The following is a 21,747-nucleotide window of genomic DNA, read 5'->3' as shown; positions in this document are numbered from 1 at the left end:
TTCGTATTTCACATCAAGAACTTCGATGGAACTGCAACTCGCTGAAGAGAGTATCTTGATTCCATTGTATCTTGAAGTTTTGTACGGCGCCGAGTGTTTCTTCATGCTTTAACTTTTTGTAGTTTACTGCAACTTTAGAACGACATTGTACTTCTCTTTTACAATCGCGAGACGTTGGTAAGCAGTATTTCTTACCGTTGAGGTTTACTCCGTGTCGTGATTTTTGATTGTTTAACGCAATACATAAATGTCGTAATTATTTTATGGTGTGCCTTTGAGTTATTCAGAAAATATAATTTTTCTAGCACCAAATTATATTGCGTTTTGCTATGTATTATAATAATTACAATAAGTAAAACAAAATTTAACGAAATTGTCAAAAAATCATAAAATAATCATTTTTTGTCAGTTTTATAACATGACGAATGCGTGTTTTCATACTTTATTCTTCCTCCGCTCCAACATACTATATTTTATTTTTCTGGTCTATTTTTTTACGTTTTAACCCTCCACAGTCCATTGTAACTTTAGAGTGACATTCTACGCTTATTTTTATTCCGGACTATTTTCTGTTGCTATACGATGGTAGTGGAGTACCGTAGCGTACTTTAATGTTGTAGTACGTGAACCATCTCTTGTTGGTTACTTTTATCCTCCCGGAGTATGCTAGCTTTTGCCACGAAACGCTGGCAAACAATTTAACATGGCTTATATATCTAACAACAGTCATATTAAATTAATCTTTTTTAGTAATTGAGACAGCTGTTAGAATAAAGCATAATATGTTTTACAATTCTTCTACAAATGCGATTAAAGTATTTAATTGATAATCTAATTTATAAGAAAATAATACTGAATGTTCTTATTTCGCAGTTTTTATTTGTTATTTGAAATTAGATTGTTATATATTCTCACTGTATTTTTATTTTTGCTTTATAATCTTTTTTGTAAACAAAAATACGTACATGAATAGATAGCAAATAATAAACCATGATATATCTATTATTTATGAAAATAATTGTGTGTTAGAATACAAGGAATGGAATTGGTGTGAATTTATTTTACAAACCGAAAAGGTATTTCCGAGAACAATTCAGGGTTGGTACGCGGCTTTGGTATTGGAACGCGACGCGTATAACGCGCTATTGTTTTAAGATCGCTGCGTATCATTCGTATACAGTCATCCAAGCGGGCAGGTAGTGGCGCAAGTTGCTCTCTATATCATTGTCTTATTTTTCAAAATGCGAATTAAAAAAATCTACGATTATGAAAATTTTTATAATCCTCATAATTAACTATTGATTATTAATGCTTATTTATCGAAGCAAAAATTTATCCATATTATTCAAACATGACATAAAAATTGAAGCGATAAACGGTGAGACTTATAAAATTTCTTTAATAATATATAAAATATCTTCCTAGCAATATTTATGGATAATTATTTTTTAAATGAAACTTGAAGTCAAGTATAAATTATCGCATTTTTGCGCATTAAATTTAAATAGAATTTATTTATTATTTTTATATTACTATTTATAGATCGAGAGCGCGATTGTAATATACGGTTCCAACAATTCGTTTAAGTGAAATCGTGATACGTCGATTAGCTAATAATATTTAAACTATTTGATCACGTTTAAGAGTGCCTTGTAAAAAAACGTTGCATAATTAATTGTTTTCGCGAGTAAATGTTGTGTGAGAGCAAACGAAGAAAATTGATAGCCGAAAGAGAAAATCTGGGAGGTGTGCGGTGACAGCGGCGTAATAATTGCATGTTTGGGGGGAGGGGAGTAAGTAATTTATTTTTTAAACATATTTTTATGTCTTGCGAGAAATATAAGAATATAATTATTTTACTAAATATTTTTTTAGAAAAGATTTTGGGGAAAAACAGAAAAATGAATTAATGTGCGCATAATTCTTTTAAAAAATTTAAATTATTTTAATTATTATCACAATTAGATTATAACTGTATTTTACAGATCAATGCAGTTATATTTTTGTTTCGTATCATTAAGTATTAAATTATTTTTCATTCTAATATATAAGAAGTAATAGATCTTTGAAAATTACATATATATATACATATATATACACACTTTATACATATATAATTACACATAAAATTTATGTATAATCAAAAATTCAAATTAAGAGCATTACAGAAAATGTGACAGATATATTATTATCTCACAGCTCCATTACTTTAAAGTGGATAGACTGAAAAAAGTTTTAGTATTATTATGATATTTGTACGATTTTATTCTGGATTATTTGAATAAGAAATATTTTATATGCAACGTAAACTAAGTAAAAATGTTAATAAGGATAAATTAAATTAAAAAAAAAAAAAACTTTCTAATAAAGATATATTATAACTTGTTACGTATTATTATTCATTTTTATCAAATATTTTTTGCGGAATATACTTATATTAATAGTATATAATATAATTATATAATTAATATATAATATAATATAATAATATAATAATAAAAGGATTAATAGATAAGATTTTTAGAAAATATCCAGTATTATCACATTGTGCAAATATTATCAATGATATTTGTGAATAATTAATATTAATTATATCACTATTATTATAATTTTTTAATTTATTTTTTAAATAAATAATGAAAAATAATATAAAAAAATGAAAAAAATTTTAATACAATCAGAATGCTGATGTTTTTAGAAATTTTTAAATTGAATTTCTTTATTGTGTTTGTATCTCTTATAAATAATGCAGATTGAACATTATTTATATATATTGTGTATTATTTGTATATGAAATATATACATACAAAATATTTATAGCATACAGTAGAGGAAAATTGTTTATTAATTGTGTTTTTTAATTCTTCTTATATATTTTTAAATCAAATTTTAACTATACATTGAATTCCTATATATAGAACTTATTAGGTATTTAACGCTATAGTATATGTAATTTTGATATAAAATTGTTTATAATATTACATTATACATTTATTATCTAATTAACATAAATATGTAACTAAATAAATATCTAATTAATTTGACTAATTATATCTATTTAATTAATTTAGATATACTTTTATTGTAATTATAATAACGAACATAATATTACACATTCATTTAATACATAAATTTTTTACAAGCGAAATATACACGACCTTTTGCTATGTTGATATTATTGGATGATGGTAGCGACAATAAAAAAGTGTGACCCGATTTGAAAATGTCGCTGTAAAGCCGTGTGTAGTGAAACAACAGCACACAAAATGTTAAACTGTTCACATAAAACATCGCGGCGTAAAATAGCGGATCGTATTGTCATTTGGATGAACGTCCAATGGAGGATTACGTTTTACGAGCGTTTAATGTTTACCAACTTCTCGTTGGTACGCCAGCATTATCTCGTTAGGTGTCCACATCACGGGTAAATTGCCTGGCTGTCGATCAACGTTTAATTGATCTAATAGTATTAAATTGATAGATCAAGTCTACGTGACGACAATTTTAGTGAGGTGATAATTTCGTCATTTATCAGAAACAAATAATGGATCGTATTTTCATCGAATAATTGGACGTTTTATACATTGATATTCGTATTTTAGTAGAATGTTTGGTAGTCTAGCCAGCCGATTTTTAACATTACGGATTAAAAATATTTATCTCTTAATGTTGTAATGAGTTGAAAGCAATGTAGGTAATTTCAAAACACCTTAATCGACAAAGGTGTCTCGCAAGCTCATTAACAAGTTTCCAAAGCACGTCTCCATAATGCCACTCTATCTTCCTGTTGGTTCTCAGTTACGGAGTTGCATAATTGATTGATTAAATTGCGGCGCTTTCGTGATTATAATTAATGTACATTGATTGTGTCTAATGACAAATCTCATTAGAATGCATATTAAACTCATTATTGTGTCTTTATGTTTATATTCCTTATGATAGTTTATATGCTAGTTTACCGTATAGATAAAGATTCTCGCAATAATTGAGAATTTAATAATGGGAGATGTCTTCTCACTGAAAAAAATGACTCGATAATCGCACAATTTTGCCTTTTAATTAGAGGACACTTAAGCACTTGCGTTTAGAAGGACACGTTACACATATTACTCTCCAGAAAATATTCAAATACACTGAGTCGAGTACGACGATGTTTTTCCAATGGCGAATTTGCAATTTAGATTCCGTTGCCGACCGCGCCATATGGCGAGTGCATAAACATTTCACTGAGAGGAACGCGTGCATTCCACTTCGAATTGGACGGGTTAATTAGGAAAGGGTTTTTGGGAATGAATAGTGTCGATGGCAGATGTCATAAATGATTTTAGAATTTTAAATCCATTGGGTCGACCCTCTTATCTCAAACTATTGTCATATTCGAGATATAATCTGAGGCATCCCTCTTTATTTTTTCGCCTCAAGTTTAACGTAAAATAATTAATTGTGATAAACTTTTTATTGCCACGATTGTTACAATTATATTATGTACTGTCAAACTTTAATTATTAAAGCATTAAGTTACTGTTAGTGTTCAATATATAAGATACAATATATAATACAATGTAAGCGAATTTCAAAAAAATTCTTTTTTTTTGTAATCTTCTTTCTTGGCGAAAAATATGCGATCTAGCCGAGAACGTGTACGCGAATAATATTGTTTTTTTTATTTGCACAGTTTAATTTGATATTTTATCTTATGTTGACATTTTTTTGATAAGAAGATAAATTAGATATAGACTTCATTTTTTATTCAATATTTTAATTTAAAGATTTATGATTATATATAAAATTTATAATGATCTTTAGAATTGCGGAAACTTAAAAATAAATGGTAAATATTAATAAAATTTTATTAACGATGTTAAAAATGATTCAAAATTACACTTATTAATTTATTAAAAATGAATATAATTATAAATCTGCTATAAATTTCTTATAGCTTACAAACGTATTTCATAATTGTCGATGCTTCTTTATCGATTTTATTTGTAATAATGCAATAACCGTTATTCGTTATTAATTGTTTCGAAGCTGATTTAGTTGTTCGAGCAAATTGTGATTGAATTTGTCCCTTAGCATGAGAGCAACGACGTTAAAGAGAAAAAGACATTAGCAACAATGGACTTATAGACATTTGTAATTCGATTTCCCAGGTACGCGATACTGTTAGCGGCATTCTCGCTAGACCGACTAAGGTGGTTTATGGCTCAAGCAGACACCACGACGTCCGTACTCATTTAGCTTTTCTCGAACAGGATATTCGATCCATCGAGCGTGTTTTCTCCTCGTTCGAAAAAGAACAAGTCACGACGGTGCGCCACCCTATTTCCGATCACGTCTCTACCTTTTTCTATTTTTACGGAGGAAATTTGTCTATCTCTATCCTGCTGTTTCTCGGGGATATATCGTTATCTCGAGGACAGAAATCCGCCGTTGGTCGTTTGCCGCCTCTTGAAACTCACGCGCCTGTTTTATTTCCGGACCCGCACGCTTTTCTTATATCGTCAACTCTCGCACTTTACGTTTTCAACCGATTTTCCAACTTTTTTCAATTCTCGCTCTTTCGCGTCTTGAATTTCTCCTCCGTCCTTTTTTACGATATGCAATTTATTTTTATATCGCATGTTTTTCCGCATTTATTCATTTTTAAAATTTATTTATAATTTATGCACGATACTCTTCCGAGTATCTGTTTAAAAATATATTTCTCATCTAGTTTTTCTGTTACACAAAATCATGCTTAAATTTTACGTTTTCTCTTCTATCGATTGAGTTTGAGCTTACAGAATAGCACGGTTGCGAATTTTCTTTCTAAACTATTATTTGTTTATTTTTTAGAACATTTTTTTGTTTATGAAAGGAAACTTTAAAGAACGGCACACAAAACGCTTTTATCTCTTAAAGTTTCGTCCACCGGACGATATTTCGACCAAAGTGACAGTTGTCGGTCATAAAAGCGGGCATGTCTCTCGGTCTCCTTAATCACAGCCCTTCTCAAGAGTATCGTTACTTTGAGCCAGCGTACCCTCTGTTGACCAAACGTCTACCACGTCTTGATTTTCGCGCGAGGGTTTTATTTCTTCCCAAGTTCTCGTTTCTCCGATATTGTCGGCCACAACTTCCGCCATCATCCTCGCTATTTCACTACCCTTTCTCGCAACAATTTTGCTAGGAGACGCCATGATGATAAAATTTCGGTACAGTTCTTCGGGATAATTTTATCTGTTTATAACTTTGAGAGGAATATTCGCTAAGAGATTAGAAGAGCTACGGAAAAATATCAATTTTACTAAATATTTAAAAAAAGCGATTACTCAATTTACATTTTTTTCCTAATAAGTAACAGTTATCTTTAATAAAGAGTATTTTCTTGACATCGTCTTAAAATAGATTTATTATAAATTTTATAAAACTTATTATCATACTTGAAAAAACAATTTATATTTGCATCAATCTGAATTTACTGGGCTATTACTGCTTGTTATGTCAATTTTTGACGCCTCTCCATGTTTATTTTTGGTTATGAATACATTATTTAGTTTATGAAAACATTATTATAAAATATGAAAGTGTTAAAACTTACTACGGCATCTGATATCGAAGACACTTTCTAGTTTACGTTTATGTTTCCGAAGTTTAATTTTTGTCTTTATTTAGAAAATAAAACAAAATGATATGCCAATATTGGCCAATATTCAGATGTATTTAGCTTTGAAATTACCATTATAGATTATGATAATATCTTAAATTCAATATTCTATCTATTGCACGTGTAAAAAGAAAACCAATTCTCTTGTCGCGTTTCTAAAATATATTTGTAGCGTATTATTACAGTTAATGCTGTTAATTATCGCGCGCGAATAAAACTTTTTGTAACTATTTATTTGATAAAGATATCGATATTAAATACAAAACCGGTTTACTTATCCACCGGTAAGTTCCGACTAATAAAGAGAAAAGTTTAATAATGATAGTCTTCCTTTCGAAAAGTTTCGTCAGACGAAATTATTCACGTACACGTTGAGCATTTCTTGCAGTTCGGCGAGTTCTTATAATTTCTGAAATAGATTCGTCTTTTGAACACGTACTTTAAAAGGCCGCACGACCTAATGGGAATAATGTAATACTCAGAGAATGGCTTTCCTTTCTAACTTTTGTCGAGGTAGCATTCTTTACGCTACTGGGACAAAGTTTCGAGCGTGTTCTCCTAGACTTAGCAATGTCGCGGTGGAACGGTCCGAACTTTAATCCATCTTTCGCTGATGACACTCGTTTTTTCGCGGAAAAGATTCGTTTTATAAACTTAATAACAGACGTGTATATCGTCGAGTGCCCGAGATATATAGAGGTCTATAATCGGATTGTAACGGATCGATCAGCGATTGCGTGCCGCCAATTGAGAATGATGACATTTTTTCGTAAATAAAACCTGCACCGCATATAGAACACGTGTTCAAGCAATAGTTCCGTGTTTTGCGTACGATACAGATTTCATCGTGCAAGCTTGACGAATTTTTTACTTGCAAAATTATTTTGTCTCTCGTTAATTTAATAACATGTTTTTTAAAACTTTGAGACGGACTATACTATTAATTAGTGAATATCACATTTTCTAATATTTGGGAATTTGTGTTTTTGCACGATCTGGCGTGAAACACTTTCCGAGAAGCGGAACATAATAAATTCGTAATAAAATTTGTTACAAATTATATTGAGCGAAAAATCTTTAATTTAATTCTTTATTTTTTGCTCTTACGCTTATCCCATTGCATTTGCGTTAGATTGCATTCCAAACTGCGCGCGTAAAGTTTACTATACTGCCGGTGTGCGTGGCGCGCGGGGACGAGGGAGCCACCGGCGCGCACCGGGCGAGCATTCTTAGTTAGACATCACTGTTCTTTTCAATATGGCGGAGGAAGACGCACGCTGTGTTCGAACCTTCGAACATGCAACGAGGATATGTACCTTAGCGAATGAAGCATGTAAGGAAATACAGGGAAAACCATAGTGCTGTTCATCCCGTTAACTCGGGAGAAAGAGAATACCGCACACAAGGTATTAACAAATTACATTCTGTTCCGGCAACGTGTGAGTTTCCCCGAGACCGTGCGGCTCGCGTACCATTCCCGAAAGCATAATTGGTTGCCCGCGGGACTGTACAAACGGCAAATCATCGCGCAGCCGTAATACCGCGATCGTGACTCGACTACGGGGACCGGGGCAAATCGTCGAATACGTCGGGCGCCCAATCGACCATCGCGGCCGATGCCATGAAAGAGAGGGATATAACCCAAAGTCCCTTTGCAAGTCTGTCGGGCAATCTGTACCTACCACGGTCATTTGCATCGGTAGCGCGCGTTTTCCCGCACGGGCCTCTCCGCCGCGTCAATGCGCATTAGACCGGGGCAGCGAGGTTGACGGTCGGAAACGGAAGGGAGGGGGGGAGGGGGGGAATAGATCGTTGCATAGATTTTGCATTCCCGTGAGCGCGTCCTGGGCGGCTGCACAGACGTTGCTCGTGCTGCTGCTTTACGTGCCAAAGGCAGCGGGCAAACTCAACGAAATTTCGCGTCGGGCGCCGATTGATTGCATTCCTCGGGCCGGGCTTCCGTTGCCCCGCGGGTATTTCGCGGAGTCGGTTATTGAAAATCACTAACCGCATCGTGATTCTATTCCGTCTCGTTTCATTAAATCCGATTTCCGTCCGTTGCCGCGACGGCGCTTATCTCTCGTTTCGCGCGAGAAATTAATACGGGAGATTATCCCGTATTATCTTCCGCGACGAGACCGCCGTGTCGTCGGCGATGCCGTCGGCGGCACGCAGTCACGGCGCATCGCGGAATATTGCAATTATGCGCGGCGAAATGTACGCGTTTCGAGTTGATGCGAGAATATACCTGCGGGGGGTAACCCATTTTCTCTCGAAATTCGCTCGTAAACAATTTTAAACCGTGCGGGATAAACAAACAGGATAAACAGGAGGCAGCCGTTTCGACGGACAAAATCGCAGTTTTTAAAATTATGTTTTCTTTTTTAAATATCGTGGTGATACGGCGATTTCACGATTTTCTCGCTTGATTTTCTCTTCGAATAAGATTTATTTAACAGGTCGCGTCTGCAATGCGGAAACACTTTGTGTAGAAGAGCGCCAATATTTCTATCGTAAATCGCCAAACGAAATTCGTGAAATTAAGAAGTGTTAGATGAGTTAGCTTGTACTGGTAGAACACGCACGAATACGTTTCTGCAAAATCAACGACTGCGCAGTTTTCGCTTCTAACTGGCACGAAAGAGGGTATCGATGCGATTGATTGCATTCCAGTGAAGCCACCGTCCGATGCGTTGCGCGATTCGTTATTGAAAATCACTGGCTCTATTGAATTTTTTTTCCGTATAACGATCTATTTTATTAAATTGTATTTGGTATCGACATTTATATATTCAAAAATCATGTAGAGATAGATGAGCTTGTACAATGTTTTGCCAATAATAAGTCAAAACCACGTAAAATCTACCATTTTTCGCTGTTCACTATTGGTAAAAGCTATTAGTTTAATTTTTAAATAACAGATATAGCATAATCTTGTAATCTTAAAGTAATAACATTATATTAGAATTATTAATTTTTACACAAAATATCTTATACTTTATCATAAAAAATTATTGCAATATTAATGTTGAAGATGTGTTTTATATTTTCTATTTAATATTTCTGTAAATTACTGTTACATAGAAGATGCAATAAATTCATAAGCATTCTAGTTTTGTTTTTAGGTAGCTATTATATCGTTTGTGTTGCAATCACTAGCGAGTGAATTTTATATAAACAATATAAACGATGATAATAATAACATAAAATAAAGTATTTATTTTATATGTCAAAATTTTCAAGTTTGCATATGTTTTCTTTTCTTTTTCCTTAAGAATTATTTACATATTTTGTCTTGATGCTTCTGTTTTTTTTTAATATATTAGGTACATGTATTTAACGCAAAAAATCATTAAGTGTCTCGAATTCATAAGCGTTGCTATAACGTTGTATTAGACGTGACAAACAAAGGGACGGTGATATGCGCGAATTCAATAAAATGCAATCTGCAATACATTTATGCGTCAACTAGCAAAACAAAACATTGCACAGATGAGAGATACAGAGCTATCGTACGGTGAAATGTGTTAATTTTGTTGGGAGTGTTTGCCACGAAAATTTCGAAACGTTTTACCGAGAATAGGTGTTCCGTTTGCAATTAAATTTTATCGTACGTTACAATTTTATTACACCGGATTATTTTATATCGCGCATAGTAACGCGCAAAAATGGCACATATTTTCGCCCGTTATATATTTCCGTCGATATTTTTGTCGGGCCGCAATTTAAAGTAGGTTAATTACGCGGATGCCGATATAAATTTTTACGACGTTAAAAATATTACCAAATTGCGTGGATTCCGGATCGGCCGGCCGGTGCGGTTTAACTGGACTGTGAGAGAGTATACACGCGCGCATTCAAAGGCGTTAGCCTGCCTCAAACATTGATTGAATTTGGAAATTCCACTCGTCGGTATTGCACTTTCCGGATGCAGGGGAATACATATGACGGTGCGAATAACCGAATAGTAGATCCAAATCGGATCCGAGTAAACCTGCTAAATTGCCTGACATCGGACATCTGCCCTCTATCTGAAAATTTTAATTAATTTAAAAAGGAAAAGTTAAGATTTTTTTTTATAACACAATTTTATTTTTAATTTTCGAGTCAAGCCCATTCTTGCAATTATCTCCCGCGAATTTCGACAACGCTCAGTCTTGTATCCGGAGACTCGGGGTCTCTAGATAAATACCCGCAACAAACAGCCGACGGCAACAATAACCATTGATACTTGAGAATATTTCCCTTCCGTTTTTTTTTAATTCGTTCTAATTAGTGCAAACCGGCGTTAACGAAGGTTTCACTTCCGTGGGAATTAATTAAGGCGGTTTCCGAACTTTGCCGGTGGTGGCCGGCGGTGGCCGGCGGTGGGTGGATAGGTCGGCTGGTGGCCGAGCCCTTCCCTCGCATAAAGCCCCGAGAAGGCGAAAAAGGAACAGTAAAGGCGACGGGGGCTGCACCGCTGAATATTCATATATTGTAATCAACCTCTTGCGGACGGTGAAACCTAGGCATATACACGGTGCACGTATATACGTATGAGCACGCACGGGCCATCCTCTCATCTCGCGCCTCCTTCGGGCGCGCATGCCGATGTTTTCCGCAGGAGCGATGTGCACCGCGAATTAAGAGGCCGCAATCAACGCGCGTGCGGGGGTACAGTGTATGCACCAGGACCCAGCCGGCCACGGCTGGCCCCTCATTAATTTCGCGTATATCATGTGAACGACGGAGCCGGCGAATTTAATCGCGAAGCTTCTTCCCGCATATGTTTAAGCGAGCATAATAATTAATATTCTTCGCGATCACGAGTCACGTTTTCTTGTATCGGAAACAAAGCGCTGTCTAAGTATCATGTTCGTGTTATAATAATTGTAACGGGCGTGAAACGGCAATGATAATTAATGCAATATCTGTTAACTTTTTCCTACCTGTCGTCACATAGCATAATTTTACGCGATCTTAATTTCTTGTTTGAGTTTAATTAATATCTCATGAAATTTAATACTAGGCTTACCGCTCTCCCCCTCCCCTCTTGCCTGTCTCTCTCTTTCTCTTTCTCTCAGTATTCATTAATTCTCGGAATGGAAGAGCCGATAAGTTAATCAGTTAAGGAGCTTTCTTTGCAGTAGCTGCGCGTTAGTTTCTTAGCTTTTGAAGATTTATGAAGTTTGGGGGTTTCAACTAAAATTCGATAATAGAATGTTGCTCAGCAAAAGTATTATGCAGTTTGTCGACTAATCGAGTTGAGTTTCTGAAACATGTTGAAAGTAATATTTAAACTTGGTATTCATTAAATATTATTAAATTAAATTTACAAAATTTTCTTTTTTTTTTTTCATATTTTGTGTGATTTATCAGCGACCTAAATTTTATTACTTGTGTTTAGATTAAATTAAATTTTATTTTAATGTTGTTGATGTACATTAATTTGATATACTGAAATTAAATTATTACATTGTAATAATACAATCTGTCATATTTATCATCTTTTTTATTCAGAGACTGACTTTGTGCAGAACGATTTATGTAAATTATTGCATCGTATGTCATCTGTTTTCGCATCTTCTATTTTTTCCTTGTAATTGAATCCAAATAGAATTTCATTCATTGTATGAATTTGCAGATACTTCCAATTGTACTACAGCCTATTATATGTTTCTGAACGAATATTTCTTGTTATTTTAAATAAATCCGTTTAATTAAACTTGATTGGCCATTCATTTCCCCTAAGATAAAACACATCAATGTTCTACCTTTAATTAACTGTACATTGCATACGATTATGACGGGACGTATAGATGGTTAATTTATCATGATCAAGTAAAGAGAAAATTATTCATTAATGTTTCTCAATTAATTAATAACGAGAGATTTTTGTGAACACTTGTCAAATCTATCAAATATTGTGTATGACTTTTCTGAATGCACGATTTGTAGTAAACAAGGAAATAGCAATATTTTACAGATGTGATTATTTTAATCCCAGTATATCAAACTAATAATATCAAATGTATAACAATATCGAAATTAAACCAATAACATTAAATACGGTTTAATTAATCTGACGAATTATACGAAATTTAGTATAAAATATCAATATTACATAATTACAAAAATGGATTACAGCGCAAACATTTTTTTGTTTTAAATTTTTACCCCGAATATACAAATCATCTCTATACATATTATATTTTATTTTTACAACTAATTTGTACATTGAGATTATAAGAATTAAGATGCAAAAAGTTGTTACACTCTTCGAAAGAAGACGCGACGAGGTTTAGTCCGCGCGCGACAATTGCTTTATTAAAAATATTCATGTCGTATATTTTCTTTGGCTTTGCGCTAAGCGTCGTCTTATACGCGATTTTAATCAAAGACTCTTTTTGTCGTTGACCCAATCTCATCTCTTGTCTTTCGCCATGATTTTTATTTTTATCCGTCACGGCAAAGCTCATAATTCTTTGTTACAGTTTCGCGCAGGGTTGACAAAGAGAGAAATCAAGGCGAGTTAAAAGCGCAAAGTCACATTGTCCCATGTACATAACAACGCGATATGCATCCTGTCCTTAATAAAACTCGCGTAAAAACTTTAAGAATTTGCGATACTTTTAGAACTTTTAATTATATAAATGTATCATATGCATTTTTTCTTGATAGCAATATATATAATATATAATAAAAATTTAAATTAATATAAATTAATGTATTTAAATGGAATCATTTTTAATTGGCTATTTTAATTAATTATAAGTAAAAGATCAGTCAAGTAAAAATCAAAATGCATTTTTCAAATGCTTGTGTCACACTATATTTTTAAACAGAGAGAAAAAGAGAGAGGAGAGAGAGAGAGAGAGAGAGAGAGAGAGAGAGAGAGAGAGAGAGAGAGAGAGAGAGAGAGAGAGAGAGAGAGAGAAATTCTATATAATAACAGTAATGCATTTGTGTTTTTTTTTCTTCATATATAGAAATTTTGTCTGGTCAATTAAAATTGATACGCAAATCAATTGTATTACTTTTTATTTAAAAAAAAAATTGGTAACTTTATTATAATTTGCAATTAGCTATTAGTAAATGATCATATTGCACCTTAAAAAAAAAATAACTTGAAAAACGTAATTTTTGAGTTATTATAATCTGAGTTAGATAAACATTATTTTATAAAGTTATTATAGTTTTCTGTCTTGAAAAATAGTTTTTTTCTTTTTCTGTAAAACTTAATTTTTTAAGTTTGTCACTTTTAAAAGAAGGATACTATTAATGTAAATGTTAAATTATAAGTAAAATAAAGATGTTGTTCCGTCACGTCTATTTATTAAGTCTTGATTTAATTGGCGAATGCAGGATATAATCCATTTAACTCGAACGAAAATTGACTTATGTAATAAAATAATTATTTAGTTGATCATTATAGTTATTAAGCATAATTAATAGTTGATTAAATAATAACATCGGAAATAAAAAAATTAATGAGCAATGCAAACCAATGCAATAATTTATTCGTTATATTTCAATATATTTGAGACGAAAATGTGGACAGTGTGCAAGGAAGTATCAATGTCTGTTATATTTTTGTTATAACATTTTTAGTTAGAAATAAGAGAGAAACTTGTGAGAGATTTATTCCGTTAAGGAGCTTATAATAGGTTTTTATTAGGAATATCTTCGTAATAATTTTAATTAACTGATTTAAGTCTTCTTTAATCTCTTTCTGTTTTCTTTTGTTCCCTTATTGCGAATAATGCGACATTCTCGGCCAGCGCGCGGCTCGTGAGTGCATCTGTTTTTTCTTTTTTCTTTTTTCTTTTTTTACTTTTTGAGAAGTTTGCAACGTTGATGCACATCGGGCGCAAGGTGAATGACAACCGCAAATAAAGATAAGGAAAAACCGGCATTAATCCTTTCTTTTCTACTGTTATATGTATTTAGAATTATAAGATAAGGTATTATTATTTATATTTTTGTATTTATAAAAATATACATTAATTCCAGTCTTCTATTTTTTTAGAGACTATAAAGACTTTAATCTTGCATAGATAGTGTGTATGGTAATGGGTATTTATATGTATATATAGATGTTTAACTTCTCGGTAAAACGGAGTATTATCCTTTATTTCTCGCTGTTATGGTGATAAGAATCACCAAGATACACGATTGTGTATCTTAGTGATTCTTATCACTATAATTTTATGTTAAGTATAAGCGCGATGGCAAAGCAGATCGTGTGCGCAATTATTGAATTAAAGAGGTTTCTAGGTTAACAGATTTTGTTAATGATTAGGTTAATTAATTCTTACAAGTATGATTAATCAATCGAGTTATAAATATAACAAAAATAAAAATAATTTTGTAGAATTGTATAATAAATAAAGTAAAATTATATCTTTTATATATTTTAGGTAGACGCTTACAGAACAATTAAAAAAGGTTTTTATTATGTATAATAATTTTGAAAGGCAAATTATTATACATAATTTATGATAAAAATATAATATTAAGTAAAAGATTCTTAAAGTTTTTTAAATGTCTTTATAAAGCAGTTATTTGTCATACAATATGTACAAAATACAAATATTTTTTTATGTTGTTATTAAATAATTTAGAAATGAAAGAATTAAACATCATATATGAGATTGTCGAAGGAAAATTTGAAAGATAAAAGAAATTGGCGGCAAAATATTGACCATGGAAATTATTTAAAAAGTGCATTTTTATATACAAGTGAAAAATAAAGTTAATAGAATAATAGTTATCTATTTAGTTTATTTTTTAATGAAATTGCAGTAATATCCGTGATATCTGTTTAGACTTTTCTAAATCATTTTTTATGTTATGATGGTAATAATCTTTATGCTCTGATGTATTAAACAAAGTGATTGTTTTATAATATTCATAAATGTGCTTTGTAAATAACTTAATAATTCATATTTGTAAATTAAGACAAATATAAAGTTATGTTTGATGTGACACGTTATAATTAATATATGATAATTTGTTGTTTCAGGTGAGTCAAACATTATTGATTATCCGCGCTACGTTAATGTAAGTAAACCCATCATTATGTGCAACTTTATTAACCATTTGAAATATAATGGCTTATATTGCCACATTTAATCTGGCGTTAATTATAATAACATAAATTGTATCATGCCAACTATATGTATTGATACATTTATAAATAATTTCAAAATTACTGATAGGCATCAGTGATTTTGAAGTTATTTATAAATGTATCAGCAAGAATACATATATATATATATATATATATATATATATATATATATATAAGGCGGTCAGAAGAAACTATATATATGAGAAGCTATATAGATATATTTTTTGCATTATAAAAATGTTGGAGACTTAGGCACAGCATATTATATGCATTTATTAGCACATAAAAATTTGCAGAAACAGTGTTTAGAAATTATTATTTATTTAATGCGTACAATCAGAAATTTTACAGTTATGGTATACCTTTCTTAAGGATATAACCAAATTTATTTTTGAAGAATTATTTTATTTAATCACAAACTGCACTCGCGCAACATTGTGGAAAAGGCTTATTATTATTTTGTGGAATACATTTTATAATTCTCATGCCAGATAGGCATTTTTTATCGAGAATCTGAAATATGAATTGAGAGAGAAACTTACAAAGAGTATGGTATATAAATTAAATTTTAATATGGCGGACTTTGTTCCGATTAGCGCATTTTTCTCAGATTAAATTTGCATTTCTCTTTCATCAGATATTCCGCTTCAATATTATGAAAACGATAAAAATATCGAATAAATTCTACGCGCATGCATATTTCATCATATATTATCATTTAATTCTTTAAAATATTTTTTATATTACTTTCTTGTGTATTCGCAAAAAGTTTTTTAATTGTCTTTCCAATTAAACACAGTCAATTAGTCAATTAGTTAACGTTTTCATCTTAATTATATGATTGCACATTATTCTTAAAATATTTATTATAATGTGTGAAAGAGATAAAGTGCATTAAAATATATAATGTATGAAAAACAAAGTTAAGAGAATTTTTCTAACAATTTTTGTTTCGTAAATTAAATTAAATATATCTACCTCAACGCGAAAACATTGCATGATGAACGCGATGAGCATTGTTGCAAGGAGAAGCAAAAAAAACAATATTTATTTTGATATTAATATTTCGTGATTATTCGTTATTATGTGCTGCAAAAATTTCTACTTTATTAACATGTTTCAGTTTGTTTTTATTTTTCTTTTTATATATATCTTATGTATAAAAAAATATGTGATAATTTTAATTTATAGAGCTTAAACTTTGCTTATTTAATGTATTGTTCTTATAATGTAACTAAATGTTGAAGAGATATATAAATATTAAAAAATAAAATAAGAATATAAAATATGTTTCTAGATATTAAACATTTAAAAATATTTTTTATTTATATTTGAACAATGATTTAAGCAATTTCATCCAAAATTATTGCTTTTGACAATAATGTCAAACTTAATGAAGTATTTATGATTAAATAATAATGTATGCAATGTGCAATCTTATATCTACGATATATTTAATTTCTTATGAAATAATTATGAAATAAATAATATTAATTGCTTCAACATTATGATATTACCGGAGATAGAATTTTCATGAGAAATATAATGTCCATTCTGCGTAGACGTGGGTGTGCAATATTTATTCAAGTGGTCTTCCGAATTCTCGTAGTTCGAGACCATGTTATTGCTACAGCGTAACATATATTTACTTTGGATAATGGCAACTTCGTAACTTATCGTTTTGGAGTAACAGTTTTTTCGTGAATTACCTCAACAGAACCTAAATTGCTTAAAGTTTTGTTTCTTTTGTTTCTTATCATTGAGGAGGATACCTGATCTCGGCAACACTTTTATCACGTCTTGCGTAATTGCGTTTATTTGAGTTACACAATACATTATAGTATTCTACGGATCTCTATAATTTTTTTCCCCCCTAAAACATGAAGAGATATTATTTCTAATAATGATATTATTTCTTTTTAACAATATAGTAGTCATATCGAGAATGATTTGATTAAACTGATGTATTGTTTATCGAAGAGTGGGAAGATTTCGAGGGATTATCTTCAAGCAGTTATACGTTAATTATGCATATTGTGCAATTATTGCGCAATGATATTATGAATTGATGAAAAATTTGCAACAATTGTGTTAAGATGATGCTTTATAATGTAGTAGTTTTATCGGGATAAAATTTCTAAATAATTAATTCGTGAAAAATAAGACAGATAAGTCTCAGGTCATCTATATTATCTTACAATTAGTTATTAATATTTTACAAAATACTTGTTTCTACATTCATTTATACACTTCTGCATCTACTTTCGTAAATTTATCTACGTAATTTTTATGCAAGAATTTATCATATAATTTAATAAATATTCGTCTTGTCGGAATATTTGGAAAGAAACGCGTGCCGAGAGAGAACGTTCATATATTACTCACGTAAAGAGACTTACGGCAATTTTTTTCGGATTAAAGTGTTAGTACATTACCGTTTACCCGACCCTTTCCATAACGCGCCGCACCTTCGGAAGCGTCATTATCGTTTGGGCACGTTAAATGCTGCACGTGGTCCATTCCCGCGTCGTAACGAATCGACCGCGAGTGTACAAGTTCGCAGGACGTTCTAGCGGCGATCGTTACGTCGTCCGTCCGTTCGTTCGTCGTAAGATTAACGTTGCCACCGCGATCCGTAACGAGCTCGCTACGCGAGCTCACTTTGGACTTCGAAGGCGCGGCAGCGCCGGTCCTGCGCATCAGGGAGATCTCTAGACCGTTTAGAGTTACCGTCGCGTCGAATCCGCGAGGCGGCCGCCTCGTAAATGTCGCTCATCTTTTACGACGCGGCCGACGTTTCGGGTTACACCCGTAGTACATCACGACGCCGCACGTCGCGAAGTTTTCGGTGAGCTCCGGGGTCATGCCCCGGCATTGTGTGACACACTCGCCGCGCGCTCGCGGACTCGCGGAAACGGACGCGGTTGTGTCTCTCCCTCGTTCGTCGAATCTCTACCCGTCGTGAAACGATATTTTCGCTCGGCGTGACGGCGCGACATGACGGCGCAACGTGGCGGGCGAAACGAACCGACGCAACAAACTTTTCCGCGCGTTGACGATAAATTTCCGACCGTGATTTTACTCTACGAGTAAATTCCACGTTGCCCAACTTTGCGCGTTCCGCGATTTACGTCTGGTCCGCCGTCGCGTTCTCGGGGATTACCCGAGGCATTTCGCGAATTATGCGACAAAAATCGACCCGGTCTGCGCCACGTTCTTTCCGTGCGACGACGTCGTGAAAATATCTAAATTGAAACAATATTGGTATCAAGATTGAATACACTGATAGAAAAATATACGATATTTGCGATTATAATTAGTAATAAAATAATTATAGTCTGGAATATCATAGTAATAATAATCATATATTCATAGCGATACCAACTACGAAAAAATTGTACTATAAATTAAAGCAGCTTTAAAATATACCATATGTATTATTATTACTATTACAGTAATAATTATTATAAAAATGATATTTCTGACTATAATTATTTTACTATGCAATTATAGTCATAAATACAACATATTTTTCTATCTTCAAACATTATCACACATTTCTATCAAACACAAGCTTTTTAGCTTCGAATTGTTGTGTCTGTATCTATACGAATCGGAAAATCTCTTCAAGCATCATGATAAATTGAAAAATGTAATTGCTAAAAAGAGAAGTGGTATTATGTATAATTCTGAATTTTAATATAATAAAATGAATTATTCTGATTGAATGCACATGTCCGACGCGAATGGTGGAAAGTCCGAGCCACAATGAGGTGGGAAATAAACAGTAGGGATTTTATTCCACAACCCTGCAAAACTTTTGTTTTCAAGAGTTCGTAAATGACTGAGCACCGAAACTTTTCATGGTTAACATACTCCCGGGTATCCCATAATGCATTTTGCGTATACTACTTTCGTTTATGATACGACGCACATTTCTACTTGTTATAATGCGCGTAACATAATAACATATGAGAGTATTGTTTAATTTATCTCTTTAAGCTTCATTACTCTACTGGGGAAAACTGTTTTCGGTCATACCAACAAGAATCAAACAAAAACGCACTCTAAATATGCTAATCAGAATTTCTGCTTCGATATTTTATAAACGAGAATATTTGATACTTATACTTAACTATAAGTATCTGTTTTCTATCAGATTTCCAATTTATGCGGTCAGATTTTTTCCTTATATACTCCAAATTATCCAACATCATTCAAAGATTCAATAAAGAAATCTTATATTTAGTGATATTTATAGCTATCACGACATTTCTAAGTTGAAAAGAAAAAAAGAATTAAGATATAAAGCAAATTATGCTCTGCGAGGTAGGTCTAAGGAAGCATTTTGAGATATTTGACTGCAAGTTTTCTGGCTTAAAATTGCGATCTGAAGAAGATACGATGACCGTTAGTAATCCAAAGTTTCGCGAGAGAAAACGAGGAGAGAGTACGAAAAAAAGACAATGCCGCAAAGAAGTGCTAGATAGAAGCTAGCGCGAGAAAAAATAGAAGAAATAAATCTCCGCACGAAGCAAAGTCGTTATTCCGGGGAATCTTTTCCGACCTCTGAGCACACCGGAGCACGCTTTTTTGTCCCTAGTCTGGCTGCCGTTGTCCTTTCAGTAAGGGTCAGGAACAGCGAATAGCACTCCGCCGATTCCGCTTCCACGGAAACTATCCTGCGCTTGCACCTTGTGCTTGTTATTACTCCGCGTATTTACATTTTTGTTGCGGTCTTCCTAATTGCAATTACGTATACATAAGCTTGTAGAAGGCGGCGAGAGATGCGGCAAGACGAACATCGTTGTCGAACCATTCTGTGCATTGAGTGCGCTTTAACATAAAAATTTCCGGAGTCTCCGAAGTCATTGTGGCCACTTAGCGATTATTTCGATTATTTATACTTTTCGGGATTTTGCTGTTTCTTTGTTTACTTAAGTAAATGTCAATGGCCTCATCTTACCTCTTTTGCCTACTAATGAATCTATCAGAAAAAAAAAGAACGAGGGAAATTTCGACCCCCAAGTCTGAATTTATTTTGAAAAATTGCTTTATATTTATTTTATGTAATTAAGACCAATCTTTATTTTTTTTATAGGTTTTTTTCTCACATAAGCATCTCATATTTATACTCGCTTCTTAACGTCTGGCTGATTCATTTTAATTGAAGTATCTCTCTGCCGCGAACACTCGTTTCGATAACGCTGTAATTGAACAGCAACGAATCTACCACCTCCTTCGAAACAGGCCCTACATATGCATGCTATTTCAATAACACACTGCTGCTGTGAGTTATTTCGAGTATTATCGTCTGTATCCGCCGTAAGAGTATCGATTTGTATTCAATTAAAGGTCAGTCGCGAAACTTTCTTACGTCAAGCTCTCGCGGTGGTCTTTCTCCATATGTTTCTTTAAAAAACATATGATTTGGAGCTCGTATTTCTCGAACGCAACCAAATATAGTCATGTTAAAAGGCACAGTTTTCTCTTCTTTGTACAACACGCGTGTGAAAATCTCCTACTTTTTACACAATAATTAAAAATATTGATAAATATTTAGCGTTTGTTTTATTTATGTAAAGTTAATTCTACGGAGCTATTCGACAATTGAGAATTAGGAACTCCCAAGTTTTAAAAATTAAATATAAAATTGATCTGCTTATGTGTATATATAAAAAAGGACGAAACGGAAGGGCAGAGAGAAAGAGAGAAGGGAGAGGAAGAAGGTACCGTTATGTAACTATTATGCAACGCTTCACTGATCTCCTGATCTCTCATCGATCGATGTGGTCACGTAATTCGATCGGTCGCTCATGAACCACAGTGTAGATTGACCCTCGTGTAAGATACATACATGTACGCGAAAAAAGAAGCGTCCTCCGTGAAAAATTGTGGCAGCTGATCTGATAGGAGTCGAGGGAAACCTATGCGGATCAGGCAGGTATCGGGCTAAGGTAGAGACCGTGAAAGGGCGACAGAG

At 32.8% G+C, this 21,747-nt stretch overlaps 1 protein-coding gene across 21 annotated transcripts in view; it reads left to right on the top strand.

Annotated features, from left to right (window-relative positions):
• Window positions 1-21,747, top strand: part of LOC105833385 (dystrophin, isoforms A/C/F/G/H) — a 459,023-nt gene that overhangs the window by 247,598 nt on the left and 189,678 nt on the right. The window lies entirely within an intron of this gene.

Source organism: Monomorium pharaonis, chromosome 3 (genome assembly GCF_013373865.1).
Source record: "Monomorium pharaonis isolate MP-MQ-018 chromosome 3, ASM1337386v2, whole genome shotgun sequence".
NCBI lineage: Eukaryota > Metazoa > Arthropoda > Insecta > Hymenoptera > Formicidae > Monomorium > Monomorium pharaonis.
Note: the sequence above shows the minus strand (reverse complement) of the source record. Positions and strands in the feature narration are given on the sequence as shown.